A 26,072-nucleotide genomic window follows, 5' to 3' on the forward strand; every position below is an offset into this window, starting at 1 on the left:
GATATGGAATCAACCTAAGTGTCCATCGATGGACACATGGATAAAGAAAATATGAAATTTTTAAGTAGTGGCATACTAATGAGTCTGAAAGAACAAAATTCTGTCATTTACAACATAAATCAACTAGGAGGTTATTATGTTAAGTAAATTAAGTCAGGCACAGAAACAAAAATGTCACATAATCTCATATATGGAGACTTAATAATTTGGGGTGGGCATTGTGGCATGAAAGGCTAAACCATTTGAGATATGCATATTCCAGATATGTGTGCTTGTTCAAGTACTGGCTCTTCTGCTTCTAATCCAGCTTCCTGCTCATACATCCTGCTTGGGACCCTGCCATTTATATGGGAGACCCAGAAGGAGATGCTAGTTCCTGTCTTTGGCCTGACCCAGCACTGGCTGTTTCTGGCATTTGGAGGATGAAAAGGTAAATGGAGGATCTCTTTCTCTCTCTCTCCATCTCCCTTCCCCTGTCACTGTGCCTTTCCTGTAGATGAAGCTAAATAAACAAATATTTTAAAAAAAAAATGTTTAACTCATAGAAGCAGAGAAAAGAATGGTCTTTATCAAGGAGGATGGTAAGTGGCCTGGGTTGGGGAGATATTGGTCAAAACATGTAAAATTTCAGTTAGGTGTGAGGAGTAAGTTCAAGAAATATATTAAAAATTTATTCTGTTTTAGAAAACACTAAAATTGGATTTTGTGTTCTTATCCAAGAAATGATAAGTATGTGAAGAAGTATCTCTGTAAATTAGCTCAGTGTAGACATTCTACCACAATATATATATATGTACAGATATACTTCAAACAACATGTTATACATGATAACTATTTTATGAATATAAAATAATTTTAACAAAAATAAAAATCAGGTAAACTAATAATTATGGCAAACTTTTTTCAAATAAAAATTTGAAAAAAGGAGAAATATGAGCAAGTGATTATTTGACCCCCAAAAGGAAGTAGAGATTAGAGTGATGGACAATGAAATTTTTTTTTTTTTTTTTGACAGGCAGAGTGGATAGTGAGAGAGAGACAGAGAGACAGAGAGAAAGGTCTTCCTTTTTGCCATTGGTTCACCCTCCAATGGCCACTGCGGCTGGCACATCGTGCTGATCTGAAGCCAGGAGCCAGGAGCCAGGAGCTTCTCCCTGTCTCCCATGCGGGTGCAGGGCCAAGCACTTGGGCCATCCTCCACTGCCTTCCCAGGCCATAGCAGAGAGCTGGCCTGGAAGAGGGGCAACCGGGACAGAATCCGGTGCCCCAACCAGGACTAGAACCCAGTGTGCTGGCACCGCAAGGCGGAGGATTAGTCTGTTAAGCCATGGCGCCGGCCGTACAATGAAATTCTTTAGAGAACTGTCTATTCAGAACTTCGCTCATTTCTTAACTGGATTGATTGTTTTTTGTTGTTGAGATCTTTTTTTGAGTTGTGTATATATTCTGGATATTAATCCTTTGTCAGATAAGAAGCTTGCGAATATTTTTTCCCATTCTGTCGGATGTCTCTTCATTCTATTGTTTCTTTTGATGTACAGATGCTTCTGCATTTATACAATCCCAATTTCTAGTTTTTGTTTTTGATTCCTGTGTATTGGGGGTGGGAGTGTGGGTCTTACGCAATTAATCATCACCTATACCAGTGTTTTGAAGTGTTTCCCCTCATGTGTTGGGCCATCTTCTACTGCTTTCCTAGGCCATAGCAGAGCTGGATTGGAAGAGGAGCAGCTGGGAACTGGAGTCCGTATGGAATGCTGGCACAGCAGGCAGAGGCTTATCCTACTATGCCACAGTGCTGGTCCTTCATTTCCATTTTTGCTTCAGAGACTGTGAAGAGCACTTAAGACCATTCAGTATTTGTTACTACCAATTTGGTAGCCTGAGCAGTAGGAGCTGCAAACTAGTCTTCAGTGGCAGACTGAGTACCCTGATCTTCGGTAGGGAATCAGTGAGTGGGCACAGAGGGCTCTTTCATGCCTTCAGATCAGTCTGGACCATCAGCTTGAGCAGCAATAAACTCAAGAGCTGGGGTATTCCATTCAACCTTCAAATTATTCCATGATTACAGCTTTTTCAGCAGCGATCTGACCAACTGAGTGGGCTCCCTGTTGTTGCATGGGATGGCAATGTCCACATGGCAGGAGAGTCTGTGTTACACAGAGCTATGGTAGGCAAGTTCACATAAGGTATCTCTGTGAGAGACTGGTGATCAGCCCTGGGATCAGTAAGCACCAGAAGATATGGCTCCCAGAAAGCTGCCTGGATCTGGTTAGTGAAGGTTCCAGGCTTGAAGCGGCCAGCAATAGGAGTAGACCAGTGGCAGCAGCAAACTTCAGCACAGCCCTCTGGCCAGTGTTCCTGGAGATATCACACTGACATCAGCAGAGTTTTCAAAGGCAATAGTGACATGAGCTGCCAACAGAAGCTTCTCCCAGGTCCTCTTCAGACTGATGATGTAGATGCCATCACTTTTCTTTTTATAGATGTCCTGTTCCATTTACATGTCAAGATTGGTGTCACCTAAGTGGGTTCCTGCTGCAAGGAATTTGAGGACATCCTCCTCCTTCATTTTCAGGACATCGGTCTCCAACTACTGTGACAACTTCCCTTTAAGTTATGCAGGGAATCAAGAACAAAGCTATATGGACCCCTTGTTGGGTCGTGCAGAAAAAAGTCCAGGTTCTTCTATGAATGACAGCATACTGACTGGAGTGCATTGTCTTATTTCTTGCATATACATCTATATATAATGTACAATTTGTAATTTATAGTTTCAGTTTTTAAAATGGAGGCAAACTGAGTGAAGAATTTTTCTACTTTTTGAAAAACAACTTTTCCCCATCTTTTTTACTTTCAGAATCTAATTTAGTTTAACAGGAAGATTGTAAAGGGTGTTTTTTAAGCAATTCCAAAGCATTAACATTAAATTTCATAGAAAAGGCCTTTATTACTCTAAGCATCATTGTGCTTTATCAATTTGCATAATAATTATGTAGTAGCAAAGGCAAAGTAGGACTTAAAAAGATTAGTAAAACAACAAATAACAAAGCTGTGCCTTAGATGGAGAGAATTGTTGGGGTCCAGCAGGCAGGAGGCTATCAGACAGAAGGTTTTCAAATGTCAACAGAATCAATCAGCATGCTTTAAGAGGAAATGGGAACTATAAGCTAATGCACTGCTTTAAAATTGGAAATCAATCAAGAGAACTATCATTTTACTTCTTGGTGGCTATCCAGTTATAGGTGCCTTGTGATCCTGCAACTATACTTCCTGCCTTGAAGTTCAAAAAATGTCACTAAGTCTTTAAAATATTTTCCCTTAGTTGCTCATTAGGATTTCAATAGTATCTCTCAAATGTGTCCTTAAAAAATGAACTCTAGTTAGATTAGCATAAAAGTCTTCAAACTTTGAACAATCTGTAGTATTTCTTTTCAAAATATTTAGAATTGACATAATCTTTTTTCTAATATCTGAATATTTATTCTATTGTGAAAAGGCTATTTCAGGTTTTATATACTGATAACTGCTAATAAAATATCTGATACAAAAAAGATATTTTTTCAGGTCAAGCATCAGAGCAACTTCTAAATAAACTAAATAACTAAATAGTTTTTACAACCTAATAAATGACTTCAGAAAAAATCCACAGCTAGACTTGAGCATGTATTACTTTTTCAAATGAGTTCTTAACTTCATACTTGGTATTTTTTGAATTTCATTTCCTGATTTATTGTACCCTTTCAGCATACCACTTCAGTTTTCCTATTTTGCTGCTAGCTTTTGTTCTTTAATTCTCTAAAAGTCTTTGTTCTATGCCAGAACTGAAGATATATCTGGATGTGTAGATTGTCTTTCTTCTCCTTCAAGAATTATTTCTTTTGTATTATTTTTCTTCAAAATGATTAAAGAAACCAAAGAAAATAGTCAACTCATAATGCTGAAATCAATCATCTTTTTTGATGACTCACTCTCTAAAGAATATTTGCACCCTTTATTATGCCAAAAAACAAAGTATATTATATTATAATAAAGTGTTTAGCTCTCATACAACTATATAGAAAATGAATTGCCTTTGTTCTAAGCAGTCCCACTTTCTATAGAAATAAATTTGAGAATTTTTCCAAGGTCTATGTGCTTCTTTTAGTTATTCCATTCTTTTTTTTTTTTTAAAAAAATATTTATTTGAAAGGTGGAGTCAGAGAGAGAAAGAGAGAGAAAGAAATCTTCCACCTGTTGGTTCACTTTCTAAATATCCATAATGTGAGGAGTCAAATGGGTAACAGGTAGTCAGGGGATCCCAGTGGAATTTGGGGTGTAAAATATTTGCTACCTTCCCCAAAATGTTATATTTAGCAAGAACAGACAGTGCTCCTATCTTCCAATCTCCAAATTTACCACGAGAATAGCAAGGGAGCTCTTCCCAAGCTCACAGCTTATTGAGAGAACAAGTTACCTAGCCCACCCTTCTGGATGGTTTTTTGTTTTATCAGGAGCAGGCCAGACAGGATAGAGGATTATAAGTCTGGCTTTTTGATGGGTTTTGTCCCCACCCAGTAACTGAATGCCAATCTGATTCTCCAGTTTTTTTCCTTCTAAATTGTACTTAAAAAACTCACTACCACCAGCCCCTTTGGGTTTTTTTCCTCTCTTGGGAGCCCCCCTCCATGTTGCTCTGGCTGGAGGTCTTTGACTCTAATAAATACTTTAAATTCTCTGCTTCTGCTAGGACATTCTTCTTCCATGTGACACAAAGAACTGATTTCTCTGCCAGATGTTTTCACGTAACAGTAACAACTGGAGCTAGGGCCAGGCCCCAGAGCCAGTAGCTAAGATCTCCAACTGGGTTTCCTAAGTGGGTGGCAGGGATTCTAATACCTTGAGGCATCATCTGTTGCTTCCCTGGGGCATTTGCTGGAAGCTGAATTGAAAGTGGAGCAGCCAGAATTTGTACCAGGCACTTCCCAAGCATCAGTTTAACCCTCTGCACCATAACACCTATCCCAAATCATTTCTTCTCAATTATGAATCAGGCAACATCATATCAAAGTTCATATCAAAGAACATATCCGCAAATAAAGAAATATGTTTTATCAAGTAATTAAAACCAAAAATTTTTTTATTTTTATTTAAAAATTTTAAGTGAATCAGAAGACAGATTGCTTAATCTTAACTATTTATTGAGTGGCTGGTGCCTATCTAGGAAAAAAAACGGTTTGGACAGACTTGGAAATATCCAGTGCCTCTCGACTTTCTGTATTACCTTTCCACAATAATTGTCTAAGATTCCCAATAGAAAAAATGGAAAAACAATATAAATATTGTAGACAGATGTTTTTGTTTTTTGAGTAGGGCTTCAATATTTCTTTTTAAAATTTTTCTATTTAAATTTTAATTAGCTTTTAACAAATTCAACATGCTTTGTAGATACAATTCTAAGAACATAATGACATCTCCTTTCTCCCTCCCTCCTTCCCCCTCTCTCCTTCTTTCCCTCATTGCAAGTCCTTTTCTTAATTCTTTTTGTTTTTGAGATAACATATTTTAAATTTACATTAGCATACAAAGGCTTACTACTTCACCAAATAAGTTTAACAAGTAAAAAGCAAAAAGACCCTCATGGTATATTTTGAATCTGTGCTCTCCTGCCTCTTCCTACCTAAACTTCAGGAAATGTAACAGGCAAATCTCTTCACATATTATTAGAATTAGAAGTTTCAGGACAGATAAGTCTGCAGTTCAGGGTATTAGGAAGATACCTCTTTCCCTGAATCTCATGGTGATTAATAGCTGGTAGGGATTCCTTTTCTCCTAGAGGCTGGGTGAAACTGACCTTGTTCCCTTTTCCCTTCATCTTAGCTTAATCTTAAAAGTTTAACAGTTTACCATTTAGTCTTTTTCTCTATCTTGTCACAAACTCTGAAGAGTTGGACAGAATTCCTCAGACAGGGGGCCCTATCAGAGAGCCTGTTCAAGTTCCAGCTACTGCCTTCCAACCCAGCTCCCTGGTAACACATCTGGGAAAACAGCGGAGGATAGCCCAAGTATTCGGGCCCCCTGCATGGTCTCTGTCACCAACATCGGAGACTCAGGTGCAGTTCTGGCTTCCTGGGTTTGGCCTGAACCAATGGGTGTGAACCAGCAGATGGGAAGATAGTGAGTTCTCGCTTGCTCTCTCTTTCTCTCCCCTTCAAATATATTTTTAAATTAAAATCTATGTTGGTGGATTAATATGTGGTGGACCCACTTGCTTTCATTTCCTCCCTCTTTCTATGGTGCATGTCATGGTCTATCACATAAAAAAATTTGCAAATACTCCTCCTTATTCTCCTCCCATTGGCAGAAATGCATCCCTCTCTCCTGTTTTTTGGTAAGTGCAAGACTCTTCTTGAGTAGCAGAGCATATTAGTGCCACCATAAACACATGGTGTAAATTTCACGGTCACCTCACACGCCACTTACAAGTCGTTCATTATTCCACACCTATTTCCTAAGTGTCTACCATATGTTAGGCATTGTTACAGCACATAGGATCCATAAGTAAACCGAATAAGGAAAGATCACTGACCCATAGGCTTACATAATCATTTCTTTGGCTTTCACTTGTCCTACTCAAAAGTACTTTAAGCCTTTTTTGCTTGCTTCAGTTTAGTGACCAGGTAGTCAGTTTTCCTTGTTTCTAGAAGGAGGACATGCAGGGTTGTTGTTGCTAGTGGTAAAGAGGTAGTTGTAACACTTGTTATGGGGCTGGGGGTTACCAGTGCTGCGGCTCAATAGGCTAATCCTCCGCCTGCAGCGCCCGCACCCCGGGTTCTAGTCCCGGTTGGGGCGCCGGATTCTGTCCCGGTTGCTCCTCTTCCAGTCCAGTTCTCTGCTGTGGCCCGGGTGGGCAGTGGAGGATGACCCAGGTCCTTGAGCCCTGAACCCACATGGGAGACCAGGAGAAGCACCTGGCTCCTTGGCTTTGGATCAGTGCAGTGCACCAGCGGCAGTGGCCATTGGAGGGTGAACCAACGGTAAAGGAAGACCTTTCTCTCTGTCTCCCTCTCTCTCACTGTCCACTCTGCCTGTCAAAAAAAAAAAAAAAAAATGGGGTTGGGGTTGTTTGATGTTTTTTCTGGTAGTATAGTATATTTGTCTTTGTTTTATGCTCAGGCATAGTTCTGGGTGGTCTTGCTTTCTCTTTTTTTCTAATTATTGTTGGTATTTTGTAAATTTTTCACTTAGGTGATACTCACCAGTACCATCACAGCCCAGCTGTTAGCTACTGGTTTTCAAAGCAGACCTTTCTTTTCTTTCTCTTCTCATTTCTTCCCCTAGTTTCAACTTTTAAACTTGTTTCAATGATTTGTTTTCCAAATAATGCTTTCCTTGGAGCAGTGAAGCAGTTATAGTTAATATGTCTTATGTGTAGTAGGCTATGGACACTTTATAGATTATCAGTGGAGAAAAAAAAGCAAATGAAGAGATGTTCTTTACATGTGAATTATGTGCTACTCTTTTATCAGGCTTCTTTTATTTTCCTCTAGGTAACTTCAATTTGGACATCTTGGCTGTTTAGCTTTCTTTACATTTCTTTTTTTTTTTTTAAGATTTTTATTTATTTATTTATTTGAGAGGTAGAGTTACAGAAAGAAAGCAGTAAAGACAGAGAGAAAGATCTTCCTTCCGCTTATTCACTTCCCAAATGGCCGCAACAGGTAGAGCTAGGCTGATCCAAAGCCAGGAGCTAGGAGCTTCTTCTGGGTCTCCCATATGGGTGCAGGAGCCCAAGGACTTGGACCATCTTCTACTGCTTTCCCAGGCCACAGCAGAGAGCTGGATCAGAAGTGGAGCAGCTGGGATCAGAACTGGCACCCATATGGGATGCCGGTGCCACTGGCAGAGAATTAATCTACTGTGCCACAGCCCCTACATTTTTATTTCCAGATTCATACTTTTCCCCTTTAGTTGGAATTTTCAAACCAGGAGCCCTCCTTTGCTTGCTTTTAATGTATAACATTTAACTTTACTGTGTTTTGTATGACCATTTTCTGATTTTATATTTAGTGAAAATTTTATACTCATGTAAAATAGTCATATTCAGTGTTGCCATTATCCCATGATGAAAAATTACTTGTATTATTTATTTCCAGTATGAAAAGGCAAAATATGTGAATAGGTACAGAAGTGAGTTTTCATTTCAGCTCAATATAGGCTATATTCTCAAGTGAGCTTAATTATTCTTCTAATTTAGGTAATTTAGATTTAAATGTTTTTTTGATTAAAAGATTCCATCAGCAAATATTCTTGGTGGTAAATGAGAATTTAAATAAGTGCAATGTCTTAGTTAACTAAAAGAGCATTAGCGCTCGTAACTGAAATATCAGATGCAAATATTTATTGGGTAAAATGAATGTAATAAAAAGGGCATATTGTCTATCAGGAAACAACCTTAAACATTATCAGTTAATCAAATAAGTTCAGTTATATACCTCCATTATAATGATGTGTAATAAATGGTACCAATTTCTAATTTGCCAGTTACATTTACCTTTCCTTTACACAATGTCAGATACCATAGCAACTACTGGGAAATGTTCTTCAACTCATCTGCAACAATCACTACTGCAAATAGGTACTCTGCACATAAGAGGTTTACGCGGTAGCAAGCCTAACATTCATGTGCATTTTCCTCTAACAAAGTCCAAACTGAAATGCAGAAAAGTGATTTGTACTACCTAAATATTTTGAAAATGTGCTATTTTACTCAAACTTTTCATGAATTTTGTAATATTTAGAAGCTACTTTTTCTATTCTTCAGTTTAGCAATACAGAGGCCTGAGGTTGAAGCCAGGAACTCAATCATGGTCTTCCAATTATTTGAGCCATCACCACTGTGTCCCAGGTTTTGTATTAGCAAGAAACTAGAATCAAAGATCACAGGCAAACATAGAACTCAGGGACCCCAAATTGGATGTGGGCATCTTAATGGCTAAACACCAGTCCCAAGGAAGATGTTTTAAACAGTAGACAGGAGGCCTCTTGGGATAAGGGATCAGATAACCAGCTACAAATTGTTGCTACATTGCCTTCAGGGTAAGATACTTGCTAAGCCTTCTGCATCTCACATCTGAATACCAAGGTTCTACCTGGCCCCAGTTCCTGACTCCAGCTTCCTGCTAATGCAGACTCAGAGACAGTAGTGATAGCGCAGGTAACTGGATTCCTGACACCCACATGGGAGAACTCTGCGTTGCATTCCTGCTCCCAGTTCCCATCTCACCTTGATCCACCCCCAGCTGTATTGAGGAGTGAACTAGAAGATAACAATTTTCTCTATCTCTCAAACAAACTGGAAATATTCAATGGTATTTTGAAACAGGCTTTATTCAGGAGCTTCTTCTGGGTCTCCCACATGGGTGTAAGGATCCAAGACTTGGTCCATCTTCCACTGCCCTCCCAGGCCATCAGTAGGGAGCTGGATCAGATGTGGGGCAGTCTGGGCTGGTGGCTCCCACATGGAATGCCAGCTGCAGGAGGAGGTTTAACCTACTGTATCATAGTGCCGGCCAGGGTTAGAGCACTTTAACAAGCTGCTTTTTGAAGTATTTATCATGGGGACCGGCGCCGTGGTGCAGTGGCTCAGTAGGTTAATCCTTCGCCTGTGGCGCCGGCATCCCATATGGGCGCCGGTTCTAGTCCCAGCTGCTCCTCTTGCAATCCAGGCTGTGGCCTGCAGAAGCAGTAGAGGGTGGCCCAAGTGCTTGGGCATCTGGCTTGTGGCTCCGGGTCAGCACAGCTGATTGCAGCCATTTGGGGAGTGAGCCAATGGAAAGAAGACCCTTCTCTCTGTCTCTCCCTCTCACTGTAACTCTACCTCAAATAAATAATCTTTTTTAAAAAAATAAATAAAGTCTTTATCAGTGTGTCATCATTTGTGTCATCTTGATGTTAGGGTCTGTTGAATGCCTTTTCAAATGGAAGTTATTCTTCTGTCTTTATAGGTTGAATACTTTTGGATTGTTTCTCAAACATTTTGTAATTTATATTGAGACTCTGGATTTGTATTAAATCCCGTGGAAAATGTTGACTTTTGTCTTAGTATCAATTAGCTTGGTTAAGTTCAGCCTATAACTTCACCTTGCCTTCTCTGCACTGTTATTCCAAAGTCAGTTCATTTTCAGAGCATTTCGTTATAACAATCTGACCTTCAGGTAGATCACTTAATAACCAGTCTGGAATTTGTTCTATTTATGAAATCAGTTCTCAAGGTCTTTGTGTAGGTATCTAAATCAATCAAGTCTATGTATGCAATGTTCAAGAGTAAGCCTAGGAATTCATATACAATTTAAAGGGTCATTTTCCCAAGTCTTTTAACATTACTGTAATTTTCCACTTTCTCCCAGCTATCTTTTGTTGTTGTAGCTCTTCCAAAGAGAAACATGAAGCTCGCTCTCTCTATATATATTTTAGTGAACATTCCCTATGGCTGTGCCTGCATCCAGGGCTAAGTAGCAGGAAAGCATGAAAAAAATGATATGTTATACTTGCCCTCCCTTCAGTGGTGCTTTGAATCTGCCTAAATTTCCAACTCTTTCCTTTAGTAGTTACCTTCCAGACTTCTCTCATAGATGCTCTGCATTTTTCCAGATTTTAATGCTGTGTTCAGCAGCAATAAAACTTGATTTAATTGGTCTTGAATTTAATTGCATTAGATTAAGAGAACTTGGTCTGTATGTTAAAGATGCTTGGTTTATTTCAAAATTAATTATTGCGATTTGCTTTAGAACTGGAATGTAACCAAGCTTTAGTGAAAGACAATGTGAAATTGAGAATTTTTTTTCTCTAACATTTGTGTGAATTGATACGTGTAATTTCTATAAATCCAGATTTTTTGTGTAGGGTCAATCTTCCACATGTCTTTTTATATCATACATATTAAATAACTGTGCTGAAACTTCTTACTCTGCAGGTATTATTATCAAATTCTCCAAGATTTTCCCTTTAGAGGGAAGATACAGGGAGACTAAGAAGTAGATAGATATATAATTCTCTGATAAATTGAATCTATCCTTAATATCACTTTTTGTGTTAATTTATATTCCTGTGTTTTATCCAAATTTTATGGCTAGAATTTTTTTGGTACACTGTACTATTACTTTCATTGCAGTAATGGAAATTGTCATCTTGACAGAGTTGTATTAGTGCTACAGGAGAGGAGATCAGGATATGTATACTAATTGTGGAGTTTATTTGCTGTGATATAGTAGTTAGGACTGGTGTATACAGCAAGGTTAAGGGTTTGAAGTGAATAGTCAGGGCTGCTGTCCCTAGTACAGCAGGTTAAGTCACTACTAGCAACAGCAGGATCCCACATTGGAACACCATTTGGAGTGCCCAGCTACTCTCTTCCAACCCAGTTTCCTGCTAATGTGCCTGAGAATGCAACAAATAATGGTCCAAGGTGGTCTCCTGCCACTCATGTGAGAGGCAAGGATGGGGTTCCTGGGTCCTGGCTTTGACCTTGCACAGCCCTTGCTGCTGCAGCCTTCTGGGGAGAGAACCAGTGAGACGATCTCTCTGTGGTGCGCTCTCTCTCTCTCTCTTTTTATGTGTGTGTGTGTGTGTGTCCCTCTCCCTGTGCCTTTTAAATAAATATTTTTAAAAATTAAAAAATGAGGCCGGCGCCGTGGCTCAACAGGCTAATCCTCCGCCTTGCGTTGCCGGCACACCGGGTTCTAGTCCCAGTCGGGGCACCGGATTCTGTCCCGGTTGCCCCTCTTCCAGGCCAGCTCTCTGCTGTGGCCAGGGAGTGCAGTGGAGGATGGCCCAGGTCCTTGGGCCCTGCACCCCACGGGAGACCAGGAGAAGCACCTGGCTCCTGCCATCGGATCGGCGCGGTGCGCCGGCCGCAGGGCGCCAGCTGCGGCGGCCATTGGAGGGTGAACCAACGGCAAAGGAAGACCTTTCTCTCTCTCTCTCTCTCTCTCACTGTCCACTCTGCCTGTCAAAAATAAAAAATAAATAAATTAAAAAAAATAAAAATTAAAAAATGAAAGTAAACAGCCATTTAATAAACCCAATTCAGCCAATGACTGCTTTGAGAATGGAGAAGACTCTATTACGTTAAAGGCTAATTGCATTGTTTTTGTTTAAATAAATGAATGAGTATGTTTTCAAGCCCTTGGGACAAACGTAAAAATTATCTGCAACATCACCTTACCAGGAAAAAATTTTCTATTTGAAAATCATGTTAATGCAGAATGTAGACAAATAAAATCATGTGAGTTAAGTGTTTGTAGATGGTTTCAGCGTATTTATTATGTTTTAGGCATATCTGTTAGCTCCATTTTAGCCTTATTTTTCCCTAAAGTGAGAGGGTCTTTTTAGGTTTATTCTCATCACTGATACGTTCGTATTTATGTCTATTATTTTTATTTTGGTATATTTTCTACACTTTGCCATTTTGTTTTTTTGTATACTTTGTGTATTTTTCACATTTTTTTTCTACACAGTAGGTCCAAGTTTCAACTGATTGATATGATACCTCCACTGTCATCTTAATTGTACCCCAGAGATGTAGGACTAACTTTTAGAATTAATCCTGCTCTGTATTTACCATCAGATCTTCCTATGTGCTTCTATAGGCTTAGTTTATTTCATTACCAGCTAGAATTGCAATGACAACACTCCTGAGTATGAAAGTGATGACAAATATTCTATGTTAATTTCTAATTCTTTTGAATTCTGTTTATGATTTTTAAGCTTAAAAGACTCATTTTTCTGGCTATTGAATGGATGTATTTTTTTAGTTTCAATATGAAAACCGATCTCAATGGTTATTAAATAGCCCTGGAGAATATCCAAAATGAACATCTTTTCATGAAACAAACTTATATTAGGGCCTTGTAGGATTGATTCTCAGACTAAAACATTCATATCCAAGGAAATCCTGCTAATATTGTTATCTCCAAGGTAAGTACATCTCCAGCAGCCTTTTTGCATTTTTGGCTCTGTCTGAGAAGACAATATGTCTCTTATCTTAAGGATTCTTATTTCTGCCAAATGTCAGCAATCCAGATGTTACATTTTGCTTTTGAGTAACAAATCTATCACTAAAAATCCTGGATTGGCAATCAAAAAATGATTATTTCCTAAATCATTCAATTTGTGAATGATGTCTAATGTAACACTATAATAGCTCAAGTTTAATATTAAAAATATTTTATAATTTTTGTTACTATATCTAGATATAAAATAAAGAAAGTTAAAAGTTAAAACCCCAACATTTCTTAAATCACTTTTTCTCTTTTCTTCTACTGTTTCATATCCCTCACCATGACGCAGGGCCAGGCATTGAGGCATAGCAGGTTGAGCCTTGAGTATTGATATTTATAATCCGATACTGGAGTGCCTAGGTTTGAATCTCGCTTCTGGTTCCCATCCAGCTTTCTAATGTGCACCCAGGGATGATGATTCAAGTACTTGGGTTCCTGCTACCAAAGTGGCTTTAGCTTTGGTTTGGTCCAGCCCTGGCTGTAGCAGACATTCGGAGTGTCAATTAGCAGATGGAAGATCTCTCTCTCTCTCTCTCTCTCTCTCTCTCTCTTTCAAACAAACAAAAAGCAAAACAAAACAAACAAAACCCACAACACACTCTCTCATTTTACCCTCAGTTGGTCTCCCTTTCTTTATCAGTTCTTTATAATATATATTGGCTCAAATAATCACTTCTTGTGTGCTCTATTTTCTCTTTAGTGAAACATATTTCTGTCCTTTATTCATCTATGCCTAATAAATATATAATGTAAGAGTTTAGGGATTGACACAATACAATATAGCAGTGGGAGAAAAAAAGTGGGCAGGGAATTTCAGGCCACAAGACTTTGAACACTGTCACACTAATATTCCCGGCACAGTTTGTATACCCTATAGAAATACAATTGTTAGCTATGGAGTTGATCTCTCTCTAATGGATTCCACAATATCTTCTGAAGTCTCAGTACAAGTAGATTTTTGTCCAGTTGACTCATTTTAGCTTCATCCTCATTCTCAATCCTTGATTCTCCCATCACGGCATTTAGCAGTTCTCCTAGAATACTGTTCACTTATTTCCCAGTTTGTTATACCCTTGTTTATGTTTATAGGTGACAATAAATGTACCTTTTAAATTATTTCTATGTGAATGCAGAAGAAATTGAATGTGCATATCCAATCTCTACCTTTAGAACTTCTGCACAATGAAATGTTATATCACAGGCTAAATCACTAAATCAACAAACATTTGTTTATTTAGACAGCTTTATTGGGATGTCACTGACACAAGTTGTATTTAAGATGTCTTACTTAATGCTTTGATATAAGGATACATCGTGAAATGACTGCCACAGCTAAGCTAATTAACATATATATTAACTTACGTAGTTATTCTGTGTGTGTTAATTACTGCATAGACTCTTTAATAGAGATGATGAAATGAAAAAGCAAGGACAATTCAAAAACACGCCTTTGAATTTATGGGAATTTTTTCATTGTCTATGACTGTGTAGAGTTATTGATTCAGATGGATTTATGAAAATTAGTTCTTATGAATATAAGAAAAAAATTCATAGACTAGGTAGATAAAATACTATCACCATGCTAATTTCCACCTGATTTTTAACCCCAATGATGTGTGCTTTCGTTCAGAATCTTTAGAACATCTGCAGTATACCTCAGGAACACAGGCTTATTTCAGGACCTGAAGATCTGCCTTAGTGAATAGTGCCTGGAAGGTTGGACTACGTGTGGTAAGGAAGGAATTTACTCACAGCCAGTCTACTAGGGTCATTGATGAAAACCTTTTTTCAGAGATACATTATTAGTTTGAATGTCTTCTCTATTACTTTTTTGTTGTTGTTTGCTTTATCTTCTGAATATTTAGAAAACACATTAGGGACAGTCACAAATTCTTTCAAAAATCTTACACGTATTTGACAAAATTTCTATCAATTTTTACGTCAAGTAGATGCAGACAACGTTGATTAGTTCATTCATAGTGTTTAAAAATAACTGACCCATGTAAATGAAGTAAATCTGCACTTGGAGTCCTTTTTTAAGACAATTTTGTAAAGTATCATACTACAAATAAACACCTATTTCACTCACTCTATCCTTTGGAAAAGAACATATGTTCGAAATGAAGTTTCATGCAATGGGAAAAATAAGAAAGCAGGAGAGGTGAGTGGTGGTGTCACTGTGTAAAATATACTGTGGAAAAACATCTAAAAATTTGTTGATACATGTCATTTTCACCTATCCTATCAATGTTTCCTAATTATCTATTTTGTTCCCCTGAAGACTCTAACACTTTCTTTCTGCTTTGTTTTGGAAATCTTTTTCTAAATTTCTATAAAATTATATCAAAAGCTTTGGCAGACATTCTGTCTGGATTTATATAGACCAAACTTCTTATTAAATGCGATGTCTTGTCAATCAATGTAGCATCCATTTTTTATCTCAGTTTGTCACTAAAATATGAGAATAATAGCATTTTTCTTATAGCATAAGAATGTACATATAGGGGGTCCCCTCTGTAGCTTATCAGGTTAAGCCATTGTTGGCAGCTCCAGCATCCCATAAGGGCAAGAGTTCAAGTCCCTAGCTGCTCCACTTCCAATCTAGCTCCCTGTTAAGGTGCATAGTGAAGCAACAGAGTATGTCCCAAGTGCCTGGGCTCCTAAACCCATGTGGGAAACCCAAATAAAGCTCCTGGCTTCTGGCTTCAACCTGGCCCAGCAAATGGAGGATCTCTCTCTCTCTCTCTCTCTCTCTCTCTCTCCTTCTCACAATGCCTCTGTTTCTGTAACTGTTCCAAATAAATAAATTTTGTTTTTAAAGAATATATATATATATATATATTTAAAAAAGAATATATGTAATAAGTATGTAACTCGCGATAGAAATAGTTTAGATCAGACAGCAAAAGATAAAATACACCAAGCAGATGATAAATCAATTAAGAGAAAAATTCTCATTTACAGTAAAGTTTCACAAAAGCAGTTCTACGAATGATAAATTAACACTTAAACAACTTTTCTGTTCATCCTTCATAAAATGAAAAGCATTTTTGTAAAGCAAATCATTACCTGCCATGATGTTGGCTCGGTCAAGACACTTGATGCTGTTGGACAAGTGATTTGAGGAAACCGTTTCAAAGATAAAACTGATTGCCAGGTGTTGTAGCACAGCAGGTTAAGCCATTGCTTGGGAGTGCCCAGGATCTAGTCCTGGCTCCTCTGCTTCCTATTCTGTCCCTGTGAGGCAGAAGATGCCTCAAGTGTTCGCATCCTCGGCATCCAAGTAGAAAACCCACACGGAATTGCAGCATCTAAGCTTTGGCCTGGCCAAGTCCCAGCTGTTAAGGAACATTTGAGAGTGAACTCCATATTGAAAATCTCTCTCTCTCTCTCTCTCTCTCTCTCTCTCTCTCTCTCTCCCCATTACCCTCCATCAAAAAAATAAACACACCATCTAAAAATTAAATTGAAGCTTTAAAATTTAGAATGTGCATAGGGGCACAAGATTTAAGAAGGCATTTAATATGAAGACCAAGTCTCAATTACTTAGATACCTACAATACATATAGAATTTTACATTCCAAATCTAGTACTTTTCCCCTATGTCATTGGACCAAATCTGTATTTTAAAAATCGCTAACTCACTTGAAACTTTTGAAAGAAATTTGAGTTTTATGGCATAACTAAGATCTACTGAATCAGAACGTCCAGTAGAGAAATCTGGGAGAAAGCATCTCACTCTCTTAGCAATGCTGAAATTTTGATGATGAACATATTTTGAGAAACCATCGGGGCTAAATGACCTCTGGGACCCTACTAGTTCCTGATTTTTGACAATCTATTTAAAGAAAGAAATGTCAATTTTAATGCATCATTTGTTTAAATTGAGGAAAATGCCATAGCAATTAAATAATCAAATTCCTTGCAAGTTGAAAAAACCCAAATGATAGCAGGAACAGAAACAAAATTCTCTATTTAGTTATGATTCTCATCGCACATTGTGCACAATCAAAGAAAAAGATTTAATGAGTTTTGTTTTGCCTTTGCAGCTGATCTATAAGTCCTTGAAAGTCTGACTACAAATCATGAGTCTATTAGTAATCATCTGCTCTGGACATTTTTTTCCTAAAATGTGGAAGGTGCGTTATATGTTAGAATAATAAAAATTATATTACTTATAGTTTACTTTGCATTGTTTCTACTGAAATTTTCTTGACTGGATCATCACACCCACATCTGTCAAAATCACATTCCTTTCTAACAGAAGAGTGCATGAAAATTCAACATTCTAAAGTTTAACTTTTTACTATTTTGTATCTCAAAACACAATGAATTTTCATTGTTATGTTATATGTGGAAAATAATATGTAAATTAAATGGCTGCTGCTTCCACAACTCCATTAACTAGCTCTCCTTCGTTTTAAAGAATAGCATACATTCCATCTACCCTTTCAAGCATACATATCCTCAGTATTTTCAAAGATTTATCACAAGGATTTCTTGTTAAGTTTATTATTTTGTAATAATCACTAAGTAATGCTTGTTTGATAATCCCTACCAACACACATAATTAAATGACTAAATTCAGAATGAGAATAAAAGTGAGACCTTAAAGCTTGTATTTAACTACCACTGAAATCATCATAGTAATCAAATACTGACCTTTTTACTTTTCTTCTTGACATCTCACAAGGCAGCAAAGTCAATATTTTTCCTCTTTTGCTAATGAAAGCATAGGAGTTGGAATTAGCATCGTTGGAATTGAAGCTGCTATCCTCCATAGCTTAATTGTCAGGACTAAGAAGTCCTTAAGGAATACCTTACCATTTGCAGCAGGAAATTATTCTTCACTAAGATAAGACTGTAAACCAATAATTACTTCGCCCTTAGCTTCAAACAATAGTTTGCTCAACTTCTCCCTTCTCAGCATAATAGCTTGCTCATCTGAGTAAACAGCTTCCTTTTGAGGACAAGTGGCAAAACTTGTTTACTTATCAAATAATGATTTATGGGGCAGGCTTTGTGGCCCAGAGGGTTAAGCTGCAGTTTGGGATGTCCCCATCCTGTATCTGAATGGCAGCTGGAGTGCAGCTACTCTGCATCTGAGTGGCAGCTGGAGTCTCAGTTCTCTGCATCCCATGAATCCTGCTAATGAGCCTTGGAAAGCAAGGGATGGTGGCTCAAGATTGTGATCCCCCAATCTGCTTGGGAGACTCAGAAGGAGTTCCTGGCTCCTGGCTTTAACTTGGCCAAGGCTCTGCTGTTGCACTCATTGGAGGAACTGGGGGGGAGGGGAGGGGGCGGCTAGGAAGGGGTTGAACCAGTGAATAGAAGATTTTTGTCTATTACTGTCACTGTATCGTTCAAGTAGGCAGACTTCTAAGTTAAAAGATCAGGCTTAGCATCTGTTATTGTGATGCAGCAGTTAAGTCACCACTTGCAACACTGGCATCACATATCAGAGCACCAGTTTCAGTCTCAGCTGCTGCACTTCCAATCCAGCTCCCTGCTAATGTGCCTGGGAAGTACTTAGGCCCTTGCCATCTAGTTATTTTGCCTTCAAACAAATAAATAAATATATTTTTAATTTTTTTAAAAAATGTATTTATTTAATTGAAAGGCATACTTACAGAGACAGAGAGATATATCCTCCCTCTGCTGGTTCATTTCCCAAATGGTTGCAATGGATAGAATGGGGCCACCTTAAAGCCAGGAGCCAGAAGCTTTTTCAGGATCTCCCACTTGGGCACAGGGACCCAAGCACTTGGGTCATCTGCTGCTGCTTTCCCAGGAGTATTAGCAGGGAGTACGATCAGAAGTGGGGCAGTCAGGGCTTGAACTGGTGCCCATACGGGATGATGGTGCCACAAGAAGTAGCTTTACCCACCATGACATAATGCCAGCACAAAATTTTTTTAAAAGGTGCAATCAAGCCTTCTGGCCCCCGACTAAAATTTCCTCAAGGTATTGTCCTGTGTTACTATAGAAAGAAACTTGATTTTGCCTGATCAACAGTTGTAGGGGCCTTTTCTTTTTTCTTTAGATGCGCTTTTGCAAAATTTTCAGTGGTCCAACTTATGCTTTTTATTTAATATTGTGCTTCTTATTCTCATTGATTATAATATATTTACATGGGCAACTCACATGGATTATATAACTATTTTTTGTTGCTTAGACAATATACAAGATATTTTAAATTCACTCATTTATAGTTTTCTTTTAATATCATGAAAGAGTAATTAGTATTAATTATATTAATAAACCAAAGGGAAACCTTTTTGACTATGTCAATAGATACACAAAAATCTGTAATGAGTACCACAAACTACTCTTTCTGTCTTTAAGTTCCCTTTTGTATTTACATCTACAGATCAAAATAATAATCAGTTTCTTTTTTCCTTAAAAAATAAAAAAATCTACAAAAGTAATTTTTGAAGCGTTAGATTTTGAATAACCTACTTTCTTTCTTTTTGTGATTTTTAAATAGTTTTAAAAGTTTATTTCTTTATCTTTAAGGCTGAAGATATGGAATGATCTCAATTCTATAAAAATATGATTATAAATTTTCTGAATTTGGAGCTAGTGTTGTAGACCAGGGCCTGCTACCTGTGACACCAGCATCCTAAATGAATGCTGGTTCAAGTCCTGACCACTCCAGTTCCAATCCACCTTGTTGCCAATGTACCTGAGAAAAGCAGTGGAAGATGGCCCAAGCACCTGGGCCACTACTACCCACAGAGGAGACACAAATAAAGCTCCTGATTCCTGATTTTGGCCTGGTTCAGCCCCAGCTGTTGTGGCATTTGCAGAGTGAATCAGTGGGTGGAAGATTTCTCTGTCTTTCCCTCTCTTTCTGTAATTCTACCTTTCAAATAAATAAGTAAATATTTTAAAATGATTCTGAATTGATTGAAGTAAGATTATTTTCCTCTTTATATTTTGTGTTATATATTGCAATGAAAGAACAATAAAATTAAGAAAATTATATGCTTACAAAATATTTAATCAAACCTAAAATATCTTAATGAGCAATTGAGATGTTACTGGAAATGAGGAAGTTTATTTTCTGTATATAATAAATAAAAATATATTTGAAACTTTAATACAGAATGCATTTGGTTAAAGATGTGGCTAATTATTTTTAAATGTGGTCTTTTCAGGCCTGCACCGCGGCTCACTAGGCTAATCCTCTGCCTTGCGGCGCCGGCACACTGGGTTCTAGTCCCGGTCGGGGCGCTGGATTCTGTTCCGGTTGCCCCTCTTCCAGGCCAACTCTCTGCTATGGCCCGGGAGTGCAGTGGAGGATGGCCCAAGTGCTTGGGCCCTGCACCCGCATGGGAGACCAGGAGAAGCACCTGGCTCCTGCCTGGGATCAGCGCAGTGTGCCGGCCCCGCCGGCCATTGGAGGGTGAACCAATGGCAAAGGAAGACCTTTCTCTGTCTCTTTCTCTCTCACTGTCCACTCTGCCTGTAAAAAAAAAAAAAAAAAAGTGGTCTTTTCAATAACATTTTATTATTTCTTTATTTCATTTATTTGAGAGGCAGAGAGACAAAGAAAGAGTTCCCATCTGCTGGTTCAATCCCCCCAAATGGCCACAAAAGTCTGGGCTGTATCAGGCCAATATCGTGAGCCAGGAACCCAATCCAAGTCTCCCATAGGGTGTCAGGCACCCAACTACAACAGCCATCAACTGTTTCCTCCAAGATGCACATTAGCATGAAGCTGAATTTGAGAATGGAGCTAGGACTGCATTCCAAGCACTATGATTTGAGGAGCAGGCATTCCAAGAGGCATCTTAACCACCAAACACCTACCCCAATAACATGTGAATGCAAATATTTGCAGTTTATAATAGAGGATTTGAAAACAGATATACATACTAAGACCTAAACCTAGCAATAGAGTCATAATGTTAATGGAATATTTTATTTTACATAGAATTTCTTTAAAGTTGTCCAGAATACATCATGGTAGCAGTAGATGTTAGTATGTAATTCTATTATGATGGGGCCAATTCTGAAGTTATGAATAATTTATTTTCATAATGAAATATTTCACTTAGGAAAATACATCTTTTATATGCATTAAAAAGAGGAAGTTTTACATAGCACATTCATTCAGTTAACACTATTGAGTGATTGCCATGTGCCATAATTCTAATCATTGCAGATAAATTAGTAACAGATCGTAGACCTCATGCAAGATATTAGAATGGAATAAAGGAAACACTTTTACAATGTTTTCCATGTGCCAGTCTCCAAATATTATTCCATTTATGCTTCATGGCACGTTACAAGATAGGTACTTAGGATCCATATTTTAGGAATGAGGGAACATCAGCAGGTGCACAGACTCTAAGGGGTAGCCTGACTTCCTGCTGCTCATGAATTGTAGAGTCAGAGATGCAAATCTGAGCACTGTGCTCTTAAACAGTGTGCTGAGCTGTCTCATTTTTCCATAGCAAATAAATGCTGGCGGTTTCTAAAGTTATTTTCCAAGTTGAATGCCATCCATATCCCTGAATATTTTAATGCCTACATTAATTTCTAAATTGGTACACCACCAGGTTATATCAAAATAATGCAGAAGTGTATTTTCTGTCATGTCTTTTATAGAAGCTGAGAACTTTATTGTAGCATATCCTAAAAGTAACTTATTTTTTCACTACATATGTTTGCAAATAATTTACATTTCAAAAAAGTTCCATAAATTGCATCTTTTTGTATCCACTGTATACTAACTCATTTGTTTCTAATTTAAGTATATATTGGAAGTAGCATAGAATTGTCTTACAATTGTAAATAGAGATTAAATGGATTTAATTACCATTATAGAAGACATTAAATTGTGTTACTTGTTGGTCTATTGGCATAAATTCCTCATTTAAAAGACTGATGAATAATCCTAAGGTGTGATTTTTAAAATGATAAATCAAAAAATATTTCTGTATGTAAACTAACATTCATTAAAATAGCTCAGATTATTTCAGTTGAGCAACTACGCTTGTTTATTGCGCATCTATGACTTGCAATGCCCCAAGGGAGGTCAAAGAAGATGGGGTTCAGAAGAATGTCAGCTTCCCTGCCATTCCCAACTCCTAGTTGGAAGGGCTCAAAGCAAAATGCATTTGCTAGTGTAGCATGTACACCAGATGCTGTGATTTCTCTGAAAAAGACAGCATGGGTGCTTTGTTGCTGTGCTGTCTGGAGAGGCTCTAAAGAAATTGTTACAGTTTTTGCAGTGAACAGAGCTTCCTAGCTAGCAGATGCTTTTTTCAATCTGAAATATGTTTTTGCAATGTTGAAATGTGGTTTTCCAATGTTTGTACCCTGTGGGAGTACAATGATTCTCCTAGTCCTGGATGGGAATTCTGGAATTATACATTATTTCACAAAGAAATTACTTTGTTGAATTGCATCTGGTCTTACAGTTAATGGTTCCCTGTCTCAATTGTACCTAGTCTCTCACTGGTAACAGAAGTCTTAATCAATCTCTGCATTTCATGTCTCAAAGAATGAATCACTATTTTTAAAATAATTACTTGGTTCATTAAATAACCACAGTTATTTTTAATTGGCTGCAATATTACAGCAAGAGATTCTAGAAGTTGGAATTACACAGTTGCCAGTGACCCATGCACCTGTGACTAGATTAAAAATATAGAGCCGGCTCTCTGGCATAGTCGGTAAAGCCACCGCCTACAGTGCTGGCATCCCTTATGGGCACCGGTTCAAGTCCCAGCTGCTTTACTTCCGATCCAGGTTTCTGCTATGGCCTGGGAAAGCAGTGGAAGATGGCCCAAATCTCTAGGCCCCTGCACCCACGTGGGAGACCTGGAAGAAACTCCTGGCTCCTTGCTTTGGATTGCTGCAGCTCCAGCCATTGCAGCCATCTGGGGAGTGAACAAGTGGATGGAAGACCTCTCTCTCTCTCTCTCTCTCTCTCTCTCTCTGCTTCTGCTTCTCTGTAACTCTGCCTTCAAATAAATAAATAAACCATATATAAATGAATATAGTGCAGCATGTTAAGCCATCATCTGCAGTGCTGGCATCCCATAAGGGTGCTGGTTGGCTTCCCAGCTGCTCTGCTTATGATCCAGCTGCCTGCTAATGTGCCTAAGAAAGCAGCAGAGGATGGCCCAAGTGCTTAGGCTCCTTCGCCCACGTGCAAGACCTGGATGAAGCTTCAGGCTCCTGGCTTCAGCCTGGTCCAGTCCTGGTCATTGCAGCTGCTTGGGTAGAGAAATAGCACATGGAAAATCTCTCCCCTCGCCGTGCCCCTTTCCTTGTAAATCTGACTTTCAAATAGACACATCTTTAAAAATAATTATTATTTAGTAGGAATTATTGACTTGAAGGGGAAAATCTAATATAACAAACCAAAACAAGCAGTGAGCTTTCAAAAACAATTGAAAAGAATCTTAAAGGACCATCAGTATAATAAAATTTTGAAAGAAAATATATAGTATGCATCTGGAAATGATTTTTAACCCTTATGATTTAAAATTAAAAAAAAAACAATGGTGCTGGAAGGTTGACTGAGTAAATAATAAATATTTTAGATTACAGAGGAAAAATTCAAAGAAATAAATAACTGAAAAGGAAACAGACTTGAAGGAAAAATTGTAATAGTTTATAGTTTCAATTTCATCTAAATGTATGATATGGTTATTGAATCTTTCAACTTAATAGCCAAGTACAGATTATTGAAGCAGAAAATATTAAATGGGAATATAATGATAGCTTAGCATTCAGACCTTCTAAGCCATTCATTAAAAGCCCAGGAACTGAGGGTTGAGAAAAACAAATGATTGCAATATAATCAAAGTGTCATCATTGAGGCATGGACTTGATTTAGGATGTTACAGCATAGTTTGGAGGAATGAATATATCATATTGATTATTGTCAGGGTGTATAGTTGATGGAACAAAGCTGAATTCTGAATATGGAAAATGACACAGCCAAGTAAAGTACAGATGACATTTTAACCAGAGAGAAAGGCTTCTAAGTAGTCAAGATCTCAGGAGAAAATTTGATTTAGAAAATTAAAAGGTGACTAAGTGTTGCTAAAGCAAGTAGGGAGAAGATCAAGAGATGGTAATATTTTTTCCTAATCAACCTTTTGCTTTGATGGAAGTTGCTTTGTTAAAACACAAGCCTGGAGATCAGAGAAGAGATGTTTACTGAGACAAAAATAATAGAAATAAAATGTAATAAGTTATTTGCAAAACTGTCTCCCAAATACTTTCTATATTTTTGACTCTTATGTACCCTCTCTCATCAAGAGGTGTGTCAATTTTCCCTTCCTTTGTCTTGGGTAATGATTTGTTTGATAAACAAAATGTGGCACAAATGACACTATCCATGGGTATTCTAGGACAAAGAAGACCTGTTTGCATTTTTGGAAACCTAGTCCATGTAAAGTATTGCAGCTATCAGACTGGAAAGAGGGACCAGGTTGGGCAAGAGCGGTTTGCAGCCTGCTCTCAGCCTTTCTAGTCATCTCAGCCGAAGTACCAGATATGTGAGTGAAGACATCTTAGACGTTCCAACTAAGCAACACCCAGAGTGGGAGCCTGCCTGACACTACCTGGAGCAGAGGGGTCCTATCTGAGGAGCCTACCCATGTTACAGAATCACAGGCAAATAAAGGACCACTGTTTCTGAGCCACTGCATTTTGATGTGGTTTGTTTCAAAGTAACAGGTAACTAAAATATGAAGTAAATATATTTAATAAATAATAGGGAAGTAGAAATCAAAGAACATGGGGACCAATTTATGAAGGGTCAGAGACAGAAAATGTATCAGAAAGAGCTCCCTAGATTGTGCCATGGCACCCTTAATGAAATGATGATCCCAGACACTAAAATGTGAAAGAGGCATGACTGTATAACTGTGGTGGAAAGATATTTGCAAAGCTTGTAATTATTACTTTGAGCTCAGGAGAATATTGGAGGCCTATGTATATAGTTTAGAATTATCACCACAGTGGTACTGGCTGAAGTAGTAAATTAGAAGAAAGCAATTGTATGTGTACTTAAGAATCTCCTGGGAGGCAGAAGTTCTGATAGGCTAATTGTCCTGAACTTCTCTATTTTAGAATCACCTGAAGTGACTGAAAATACGGCTGGTGTCCAAACTGAATGTCCTGGTGATTCTGGTATGCACTTGGTTAAAAATCCTGAACATGAACCACCTAATAAGAAACTCCACGAGTTGAAATTATTATAAGTATTCAACATTAATTTAATTAGTTCTTACAAAATAACCACAGTAAACAACCTTAGTATCCTTTCAGAAAATATCGTTTATGCCTGAAAATGTTTTATTTTTATTATTTTTAAATCTCTTTGATGTATGAAATTTGTTCTCTTTAACTTTATAATTATCTTGTTTTTAATTTCACCACTAATTAAGTTTTAATTAAGTTTAAATCAAAATGAAATTTTCAGAAGCATACTAGATCTGAATTGAAATATCAAAACAAAACAATGATTTTCCTTGACCTATTGTTAGTGATATTTAAAGTGTTTTACATCCTACACAATAATCCCTACCCATGAGACTGACAGACACAAGACTCACTGAATCAAGGTCCCTCCTGTACTCTTGTGCATCCATCTCCAGCTCCAAACCAATCAGGGGGCAAGAAACGCCCAGACCTGAATCACAAAAGACCACTTACTTCCTTGAAGGGATGTCCCCAACCAGCACACATTGCCAGAATACTCCAATGTGGCCTATATATGACCTTCCTGAGGGCTGGTAATAATAAGCAGCACTATCATTTTGAGTGTGTTGTGTGCTAAAAACCAAAAACAAAGAACAATAGCACCTGCATATAACACTGAGCTAGATACAAATTGAAGTGTTGTATGACAAGGGAGATGAGCCAGAATTCCCAGCTGGGTGGAGATGAAAGTGCTGTGTGCCACATCTCCCCAACCCATAAATGTACCTGTTCAGTTGCCATGGAGAGCCAGTCAGGAAAACTGCTTCCCACCTTGCTATCTCCATTATGTTCAAGCAT

General features: G+C 38.0%; 1 pseudogene; it reads right to left on the reverse strand.

Moving 5' to 3' along the window:
• Positions 1-1,843: 1,843 nt before the first annotated feature.
• LOC133768025 (small ribosomal subunit protein uS2-like) lies at positions 1,844-26,072 on the reverse strand (annotated as a pseudogene).

The sequence above is a fragment of the Lepus europaeus genome, chromosome 10 (genome assembly GCF_033115175.1).
Source record: "Lepus europaeus isolate LE1 chromosome 10, mLepTim1.pri, whole genome shotgun sequence".
Taxonomy (NCBI): Eukaryota; Metazoa; Chordata; class Mammalia; order Lagomorpha; family Leporidae; genus Lepus; species Lepus europaeus.